We start from the raw sequence: 9,490 nt of genomic DNA, 5'->3' as shown, positions 1-9,490 counted from the left end.
CAGGCCACTCTTAGTCCCTGCAATCAATCCACTGTCTGCTGCACAGCTCAGGAGATGCCCTTTGATCTGCCCAGTGCCCTTTTCCACCCTGGTGCATAGGTGGAGAGTGGTGCCACCTTTCCTGTTTGTGCTGGACTGCCCCCTGCTGGCTAGGACCAAAATTACAGTGCTGGCCAGCCATGCAGCAAGAGATTGGTGCCCAGCCTGGCTCCTGCAGTGGGAATCTGACTCATGCATGTCAGAAGGGAATGGGGGGTTAAGTGTTAGCCCCAAATGGATGTGGCTATAATTGTCTTGCTGAAGTTTAAGGACAATGCTGGCTCCATGTCTTAGGGATGGAATTTCCTGAACACGCCTGGGCAGCAGGGTGGGGTCTTACCGACTCTTCCCGCCCTTTGCTGAACACTCAGGAGGACAGGCCTTTCCCCTCCAAAGGCCTTGGGCAGGGCTGAGGAGGCCCCGTTTGCTTCTGTTTGTCAATGTGAGCCAGCTGGCATTGAGAGCAGGGGTCAGGAACATCTGGGTTGTGGGCTGTGAAATCTGGCTCTGCCAAGACAACCACAGAGGGGACATGAAATGCAGAGTCCACAGCAGGCGCGTTTTGAAGTGGATAGCTTGGAGTATGGCCCATGGTTTTGTGTTCAAATATCCAAACAACTCTTGGCAGAAAAAAAAGTCTCCCAGGGCAGAAGGGCAGCTGCAAGAGGCACAGGGTGCTGAGAGCCTCACAGAGCGCCTTCCTGGCCTCAGGAGTCTGTGACCTGCCCTCGGGTGCTTGAGAGATCCCTGAGGCCTGGAACCAAGCACCTGCAAGGGTGGGGCTGTCGGTACTGGTCCTTGAACTCTGCATGTCAGCACACATACTGCTTCAACTAGCAGCTCTGGCATTTCTTTTCCTTAAAAGTACACTTAGGCCTGTAGATTCAACTTGTACTCAGGCAGTGCTGGGCAGGAGCAAGGGGTTAGGGGGTTGAGTGCCTGGTCCCCTTGTCCCCTGGGCTCCCTGAACGTCTGACGTGGGTTCTACTTGCACCGCAGCGAGGCTCTGGACACACGCAGTGTAGGCTTCCCTCCCTGCCTGGCTCCAAACTCGTCTGTCTGCCCAGACCCGGCGAGCACACCTCCCACCTGCGCCCTTGGGTCCTTGTCTTGAGACCTGCACATGGGAAAGCCTCGCTGGGCCAGCGGGAAGGCAGTCTACCTGGAGTTCAGGCGCTGTCATCTCCCATGAGAGCAAGCGCCAGCAGCCCTCTCCGCACTCCCTGGTCCTGTCATGGTGGGGTGTGTGTGCATGTGCCCACACGGGCTTACCTCCAGAGTACATGTCAAAGGAGCTGTGTCTCAGCAGCAGTCCCGTGGTTCCTGGGGTGAGAGAGCACAGGGATTACTTCTGCAACGTGGGTCATGCCACGTGCCATTGTGCCAACAGTGGCTACATGGGCTAAGGTCTAAGGGAGACAATGAGGACGAAACAACATCTAGTCGGACAGCTGTGGCTGAAGGTGAGGGTGAGGCCCATGTGAGACCACAGGCTGGAAGGGCTTTGGATTTGAAAAGGAATAGAACCATCCAAGCTGTGTAGCACGTCTCAGCGTGTTCACCTCAGTCTTGGACAATGGGCTGTGGAAACTAATGTTAAGTTTTACTCAGTGAGTATAGGACAAATCTAATCAGCAAAGCAGTAATAAGAATGATAGTTGTCATCATTATTCCCATTTAAATGGAAAATCTGCAGGGTGAGCCATCCAACTGGCAGAAGCTTGTGCTGGGGCCAGTGCTTGCCCAGAGTGCAGGAATCTGAGTTTGGCCTTGGGTTTTGTGGCACAGTCCTGGTCCTCCAGGGAATGGGCTGTTTGGGAGGAAAGGTGCAGTTCTCGCGTTGTGCCACTAGATGGAGGTGTTGCAGAAGGGATGTCAGCTGTGTGAGTGACTTCCTCACCAGAGTGCTACAACCCCCTGAAAGTGCTTCTGTGACTGCCTGTGCTGGTGGATTTTTCTGGAATTGGAGCAGGGGTGTGGGTGTGGAGGGCTCCAAGGGGAGCTGTGCCCCACTGCAAGCTGCGTGTCCGCGTTGGCAACCCTCTGCTTGCTCTGGCTCTGAGCCCCAACATCCTGCACAGGACTCAGCCCAGCCTGCATGCAGTAGGTGCTGCACACATGCCCGGTCAGCCCGAGCTCGGCTCACACTGACTTGATTTTGTTGGCTCTGTGACTTTGGGCAAGTGACTCAACCTCTCAGAACCGAATCTCTCTCCTTGAAAATGGAGAGTATTGGGCATAGCTCTGTCCTCACACATATAAAGTGCTCCACAGATGTTACTGCGTCATGCTGTCTTTGGTGCTCACTGTGAGGGGCCTCGACCTGCGGGCTCACAGCTGACCCCGGTGCCCTGCATAGGGCCTGGCCCACAGTAGCTGTTCTCCGTGATTCTTGAATGAGTGAGTGCTGGTGTCCACCCAGTGTGTTTCTACACAATGTCCCCATTGGCCTCGTGTGTTTGTGTGTGGGGGGGGGTGGGCTTCAAGGTGAATGGCTTTGAGGATGGACCACATGTTCAAGGAGAAGTGTGTGTTCTCTTGTTTGGTACTCCAAGTAGAAACAGGTGTTTGAGACTTTGGTGCCACCTCTTGCCCCAATACCAGTCATGCTTCCCCTCCTGAGTGCCATGGGACCACCCCAGGGCATGCTGGGAGTTAAGCCAGTGCATTTGTCCCAGGCCCAGCCATGCGGCCCTACCCGTGCTGACTGTGGGGAGGATTTCCTAGCTGCTCACCGTTCACCAGGGCGATGTTCAGGCCTCTGCCCACGTTGTTTTTCACCGGACTCATGATGCTGTAAGGATGGTGAAGGAAATTAACCCCAAACGTCACACTGCACAGCCCATGCATGGCCCTCTGCGTCTGGGGACCCCCGAGGAGGCCTGTCTTGTGGCTAGCTGGCTGCTGGGATGGGGCCCTCGCTCTCCCTGATTGCACAGCCAGAGCCTCCTGGGGGCCCTGGCCACAGTCCTTGGCCCGGGCATGGCCTCGTGACGCAGGCCCAACACTGGGACCCAGTCTTGGCTCTTGTGCAGTAGGTGTGAGGCTAGGCTGAGATGCCAAAGCAGCTGGCGGCCTCTCGCATTGATCATACAGAGAAGTGCATTTTCTGTGTAGAAAATGACGACAGTGGACAGAGGCCTCCAGAGCTGAAGATGGTGTGACCGGGGCCTTGGTGATCACGGTTGTTGATTCCCTGGGCCCAACTGGTCCTGATGTCTACCACTGCCAGCCCCTTCCATGAACGAGCCCACAGGCTCTTGTGTTGAGTTGGCCAGCTGTGGTCAGGTGTTTGGAGTCTGAGGTGAACCCCCACCTCTGCCCTCTTTCACCGGGTAATGCCAGTGTCCCAGGGCCTTGCCTGCCTCGGCTGGGTAACAGGCATAGTCTTCCTCTTGCCTCTGGGTGACACCCTGGTACCTGCTACATCTGGCTTTAATACCTGTTTCTACCCTGAACCCTCCCCACAGGCATCCCCATTTGGAGGTAAACGCATCAATTTGACTGTCAGACCCAAGTTCAAGTCCTGGTCCTTCTGCAGACCTGGCAGCTGACCCGGGCTGCCCTCACATCTCTGTGTCTCCCAGAGTCTTGAGTGGGTGTGGCTGATCTGGCTGCTGTTTGAATGCCAGCTGTTGTGGCTTATACTCCTGCCAGAAAAGGAAGCCTGGGACGATGTGGGCTGATTGCCCTAGCCCAGCCCCTGCAGTCTTAGCTTTTTCTTGCAGATAAAGGAATGAATGAATGAATGAATGAATGAATGGAGAGAGACCTGGATGTCCTTCAGATACTTACATCTGATTTTCAAAGCACATAGAGGGGCCCACGACGTTGGCAGCCCCACTGCTGATCTTAAATGCAAAGAAGTTGGATGGGCAGGTCTTGCTGAGGCCACACTTAGTCTTTGGGGTCTCTGTGGTGGGGAGGGAGGTTAAGAGAGATCAGCCTGGGTGGGTGGCAGCAGCCTGGGAAGGAGCAGCAGGAGGGAGAGAAGGTTTCCAGTGTAGGCCTGCACTGACCCTGTAGGGTGCCCCACTGACCCCATCACGCACACATGGGCAGGGCTGCGTGTCCACCTACTACAGAAGCAAGTGGGGGGCCCGTACATCCCAGGTGTGAATGAGTGAGGGGCTGACAACCAGAGTCCCCACGAGGCAGGCACTCTGCTGAGAGCCTCTCTTGGGGTGCTCACTGACAGCCTCCAGTGGGCCCTCGCCCAGTAGATGGGAGCGTCTCTCTGGCTGGGTTCGGCTGGCGTGTGGGCCGCCTCCTCACTTCATCATCTTTGTCGGGTGGTGCCTTCCCCATGGGGATAAACAAGGACTACATGAGGAGGGTTCCAAGCTGACATATTGACTCCCTTGTGGCTCACTTGCTGAGCTCCTGCTAAGCACCAAAGCCTGGGACACAACAGGGAGCAAAAGGGAACAAGCAGGAGGCTCCGTTTATACCACTGAGTGCTCAGGGTGGTGAGGAGCCCACGGGCAGTCAGTGTGTGCACCTCTGCTGGCCATGGTGGTTGCTAGGACCTTCAGAGGGCAAATCCAGGAAGCCATGATTGGCAGGAGCCTTGGTCCAGACCTTGAGATGCAGCTGGAGCATCCCTGCCCACTCTGGGACTTCCATGGGCAGGGATGACACCTGTGCTCACAGCGTGGCAGGTCCTTTCCGCGCCACCTAGTGGTTGACCAAGGCCATGCTGGGGAAGGGCTGGTGCACATGCAATTACAGAAGAGTTCCCCCTCAGGTATGGCCCGACTGGGCAGCCTTTCCATCCCCAGCCGCTGGGCCAGGCATTGGGCCCAGCACCCCACTGGAGCGTGCTCATCTGCTGGGCCCACGGTTGCTTAAGAGAAACCCACTGCTATGGGCTTGCTGTGTGCCAGGCCCTGTGTACTCTATACTCAGTCTCATGCAATCGTCCCAGCAGCTCCTGGACCAGCACCGAGCAGGCACTCGAGAAATCTGTGTGGGATGAACACAGGCTGGGGTCTTGTTTAGAGGGGTGAGGTATGAGCCCAAGGCTGTGAGGGCTGTCACAGCATGCAGTGCCACAGGCTGGGTGAGCTCGGGACAGTCTTGAGTAGGCAAAGGCTCACGTGGGGTATGCTGGCTTTCCTGGCCTCAGTGTACCTGGGGATCACCATGCAGACAGTGGGGAGCAGTCCCCGGGAGCAGCTGGGCAGCAGGGAGAGGGCTGGCGGCCTAGTGGACCTGCTTCTTCCCTGTTCCCCTCCCTCTTGTGTCCCCCCGGGTCCCAGATGCCCACTCCCCTGTCTCTGTCCCCTCCCATGTTTGTGTTGAGAATAGAGGTCCTCACCTGTGCTGGGCAGGGGATTATTCCAGACGAAGGCCCACCATGGAGCCAGCCAGGAGCTGAATCAACTACAGCTAAGCCTGAGCCAGCCGCTGTCAACAGTCCGGCTTAAGCAGCCTTTTCCGGAATTGGTTTCTGACCACCCTGTCCTTCACTGTCAAGCTCTGGCTGAAGGGAGGGAACACCCATGCAGGTCTGAGCCCCGGGAGGCAGAGCGTCGGCTCTCTGGGATCTGACTTGTAGTTGCTGTTCTCAGGTGCCTGTAAACTCGGGGTCCACAGCCCCCCAAGGACCCTCACACTGGTGCTCACAGCAGGACAGAGGCAGGGGGATACTCGGTGGTGTGACTAGCCATACAATCTCTGTCTGAACTCGGGGAGTTGGTTCAGATTGGAGGTGTCAGGTAGGTGGGTTTTGGTTTAAATGCCAAGGTCCTGATCTCTGTGAGTGACAGGTGTGGTATCTGACCAGGGACTGGGCTTCTCCAAGTCCGGACACAGCAGGAAGGGTTGGTGGAAGCCACACACAGCACTTTCCTGTTCCCTACAGTGTTTGAGATGATAGGGCATCTTCAGATCTGTTAGCTCCCTGAGGCCTGCTTGTCCAGAGAGAGAAAGAGAGACTGTTGTAGGGTGTTTTATGCAAAACATGGCAGCAACCTCGTTTCTTGTCTCACCAAAGCAGCATATTCATGCGAACAATTCTGTTGTGGGTTGCGAGAGCAATCACCAAGCACCCAAGTGTAGGATGGTAGGAGGCGTCTTTATTTCCTAAGCTTGGTGACAGCAGCTCTCACTACACTCCAGGAGCTACTGCGCAGAAGTCAGGGGTATTTCAGCTCTCGTGCTCCCATCAGATTGAGAGCCACACAGGACAAAGTTTCAAGCAGGAAGGAAATACCAGAGCCCAAAGTCACAGCTAATTCACCTACAGGAGGCAGGTCAGGCCAGGGGCACAGAACCTCGGAGTAATTGAGTAATTTCCGTGCTGTCGGTTGTTCGGAATGGTGCAGGAGGAAGAGCAGAGGACACTTTTCGCTCCTTCGATTAACTTGATTGATGCGAGGGGCTGCACAAAGGGCTTGTCCTGACACCCTGTCTGCTGTCAAGCAGGTGTGAGCCACCAATGGCGAGATGCCCCATTACAATTCCAATTCGCAAAGCAGGATTAATTTGGGTAAAAAGGGCTCCTGCCGTGGTGGCAGGAGAGAACTCCATGCGTCCTGAGGAAAAAGCCCAGAGCTCCTGTCATTGTTGCAGGAGGAAGGAAAAAAAAACCCTGCATGTTAATGGTGGAAATGCTGTCTTTAAGATCCCTTTTCAAAATAATTTCTTGAAGGCGAAGGAAAAAACTTGTTCTCCATAGCGCCAGGCTCGGAGACAAAAAGTCTTAGGAGGGTGGGATCTGTAAATTACGCATTCGCTTTCTAACTACAAACTGGTCACTCAGGCACTGTCTCCTTCACAGTGGCCTGGCGATGAGATCGGTTAGGCCACTTCCAGGTGCGGGCGTGATACGTCCGCCCCGTGTCTCTCCAGGCAACAGGATGCCCTTGAGAGAAACACGCTCTGGGGATTTGAGACATGGGGGAGAAAACCCAAACATGCTGTAGCATGTTGGACGTTAAAAAAACAAAACAGCAACCCGGTTCCTGTCTCACATGAAAGAATGTTCATGCAAACAAAGTAGTTTGCAAAGTATGCTTTATTTAGAAAGGAAAGGAGGAGGCCTCTTGCTGTTTACCATCCTAAAGGACATCTAATTCTCAATACAAAATATACTTCCATTTTTTTCTTCTTTTTAGCATGGAGGCTTTTATGCATGTGAGTTTTAAAAGCAAGCAAGCACACTGTTGTGGGAGGTGGGGCAGGAGGAGTTCTCTATTGGTAGCAAAGCTCCAGGGTCATCCCGTCGTGGATGCTGTAGTCCCCCACGTGGGCCTTAAAAATCGTGCACCCCTGCTTTAGAACAATCTCGTTCCAGCGGGTGTCGGTTTGGGACGCAGTCAGCTACTTCAAAGTCCCCAATGGTTCCTTGGTGTTGCACTTAACCCAGACCTTCTTCCCAAGACGGCCATTGCACACAACCTCCATCGTCCTGCCTGGAGCCGCAAGATGCCAAGACCTCCTTGGGCGAACCCTAAGGCCCCAACAGGAGCCTGGACCAAGAGGAGGATGGTAGGTGGTCCACAAGGTCGTAATGTCGGAGCAGGTGGTGACCCGAGAGGAGGGGATGCAGGTTTATTTCTTTCACCTAAAGAAAAAAGAGAAAGAAGGGCATGCTGTGTTAGCGCGTTGGGTATCCAGGTAATACAGTGTTTTAGAAAGTGTTTCCTGTTTCTTACATCCTGGAACAGTTATGTGTGGGATTGCTATGTTTTTTAATAGGCGGACGATATCATTAGTCAAGTTGATTTGATTTGGACTTTTCTAAGAAATTTTAAATTTCTTTTTGGTAGCTGTGTAATAGCTATCACATCTTTAAACCCTTTTGAAAAAAGGTTTATTTCATTTTTATTGGAATGTGAGTTATACAGAGAGGAAGATCTTCGGTTCTTTGATTCACTCCCCAAGCAGCTGCAGTGGCTGGTGCTGTGCTGATGGGAAGCCAGGAGACAGACGCCTCTTCTGGGTCTCCCACGTGGGTGCAGGGTCCCAAGGCTTAAGGCTGTCATCAACTGCTTCCCCAGACCACATGCAGGGAGCTGGATAGGAAATGGGGCCACCAGGACTATAACTAGTGTCCATATGGGATCCCAGCACGTTCAAGGTGAGGACTTTAACCACTAGGCAAGTGTGCTGGACCCTTTATAACTTTTTTTTTAAAACTAATTCTGTTAGTTGCGGTAAGTTGTATTTCTCTAGAAATATATTCATTTTACCTAAAATTTCTCACATTCTGTCAGACGGTCACAATTCAGTTCTTATTTTTTTAGTCATGTGGCTGTGTACCCCATTTTCATTTCTAATATTGACAAGTTTTGCCTCCTTTACTGTTTTATGATAGTCTTACAACAATCCATCAGTTTTACAGATTTTTTCAGTTTTTATAATGTACAATAGCTTTGATGTGCTTATTTTTTTTTTTACTAGTTTGTACTTTGATCAGATTTCTTATGTCCTCTGGTATTTTAAACCAAGTCTCCTATGTGAGTGGCAGGGATGCAGCGACTTACCCCACCACTGCTGCTTCCCACCTGCTTCTAGCAGAAAGTTGACGTCAGCAGCCGGAGCCCGGTGCTGAACTTAGTCGCTCTGCTGTGGGACGCTGGCACAATGATCAGTGGTAACCATGAGGCTAAATGCCTCAGGTTGCTCTGTGGCGCCCCCCTGTGGTACGCTGCAGCTGTGCTTCTCGGTACACATCCTCTCCTGTGGAATCTGCTTTATTCCTGGGTCATTTTTTGCGTGTATTGAGTATGCATAGTATTTATGGACCACATTTTGGGGAAAAAAGGTCAGGGCTAAATCGGGGCTCTGCATGGTGTTACCTCCCAACGCAGAGAGCTGTATTTGTGCGAGGTCACTAAGGGCGGGGTCGTTCACTCAGTCCCCTCAGGGATGGAAGCTCAGTGGGTTCCAAGTCTGAATTCTGAACCACGGAACCCATGGTGTCGGTGTAACTAGGGCACGCTGTACATGTCGCCCACAAGCTGGCAGTGACTAGCGATGCCTTCCCCCCTTGGCAGGCTCAGGACTTTCGTTTCTCCAGGACCCTCTCAACACGCTCAGGCTGTCGGCCACTGTGAGGGGAGAGCGGGCGCTGAAAGTCAGCTCAGCTCTGCTTTGCCGATCGCTCTGTCATCTTGGCCCCTCAAGGCCTTAATGGCAGGGCCGTTGTGATGATTTGAAGTACAGATTTTTGTTTCCAGTTTGTTTTTGTAAAAGAAAGGCTTGATCAATGTCTGGTTCATTGTTAAGTGGAAGTTGAAACCCCCGGACCCCTTGGAGCAGATGAGTGACAATGCTGTCATTTTGAAGACTCACATTTGTACTTAAAAATAATTTTAAATTAATAAGTTTAGATGATGTTAACATAGTTGATCGGAGCGGGGATCAAGGGTTAGGGAAAAGAGGGTGTGATCATGGTTTCCATATTCTGTTCCTCCTTGTTTCTCGGGGGCGGTAGGGGGAA

General features: G+C 53.0%; 1 long non-coding RNA gene and 1 pseudogene across 1 annotated transcript; both read right to left on the bottom strand.

The window, feature by feature from the left end:
• Window positions 1–1,132: 1,132 nt before the first annotated feature.
• LOC121166025 lies at window positions 1,133–3,941 on the bottom strand. Its single transcript, XR_005885334.1, has 3 exons — window positions 3,835–3,941; window positions 2,775–2,833; window positions 1,133–1,362 (listed from the first exon to the last, which is right to left on the bottom strand). It is a non-coding gene; the product is annotated as an uncharacterized LOC121166025 (long non-coding RNA).
• A 3,152-nt stretch (window positions 3,942–7,093) lies between these two features.
• On the bottom strand, window positions 7,094–7,449 carry LOC121166035 (annotated as a pseudogene).
• Between the last annotated feature and the right edge of the window lie 2,041 nt (window positions 7,450–9,490).

Source organism: Ochotona curzoniae, unplaced genomic scaffold (genome assembly GCF_017591425.1).
Source record: "Ochotona curzoniae isolate NIBS_2020 unplaced genomic scaffold, NIBS_Ocur_1.0 contig_908, whole genome shotgun sequence".
NCBI classification, from domain to species: domain Eukaryota; kingdom Metazoa; phylum Chordata; class Mammalia; order Lagomorpha; family Ochotonidae; genus Ochotona; species Ochotona curzoniae.
This window is presented reverse-complemented; position numbering and strand designations above follow the sequence as displayed.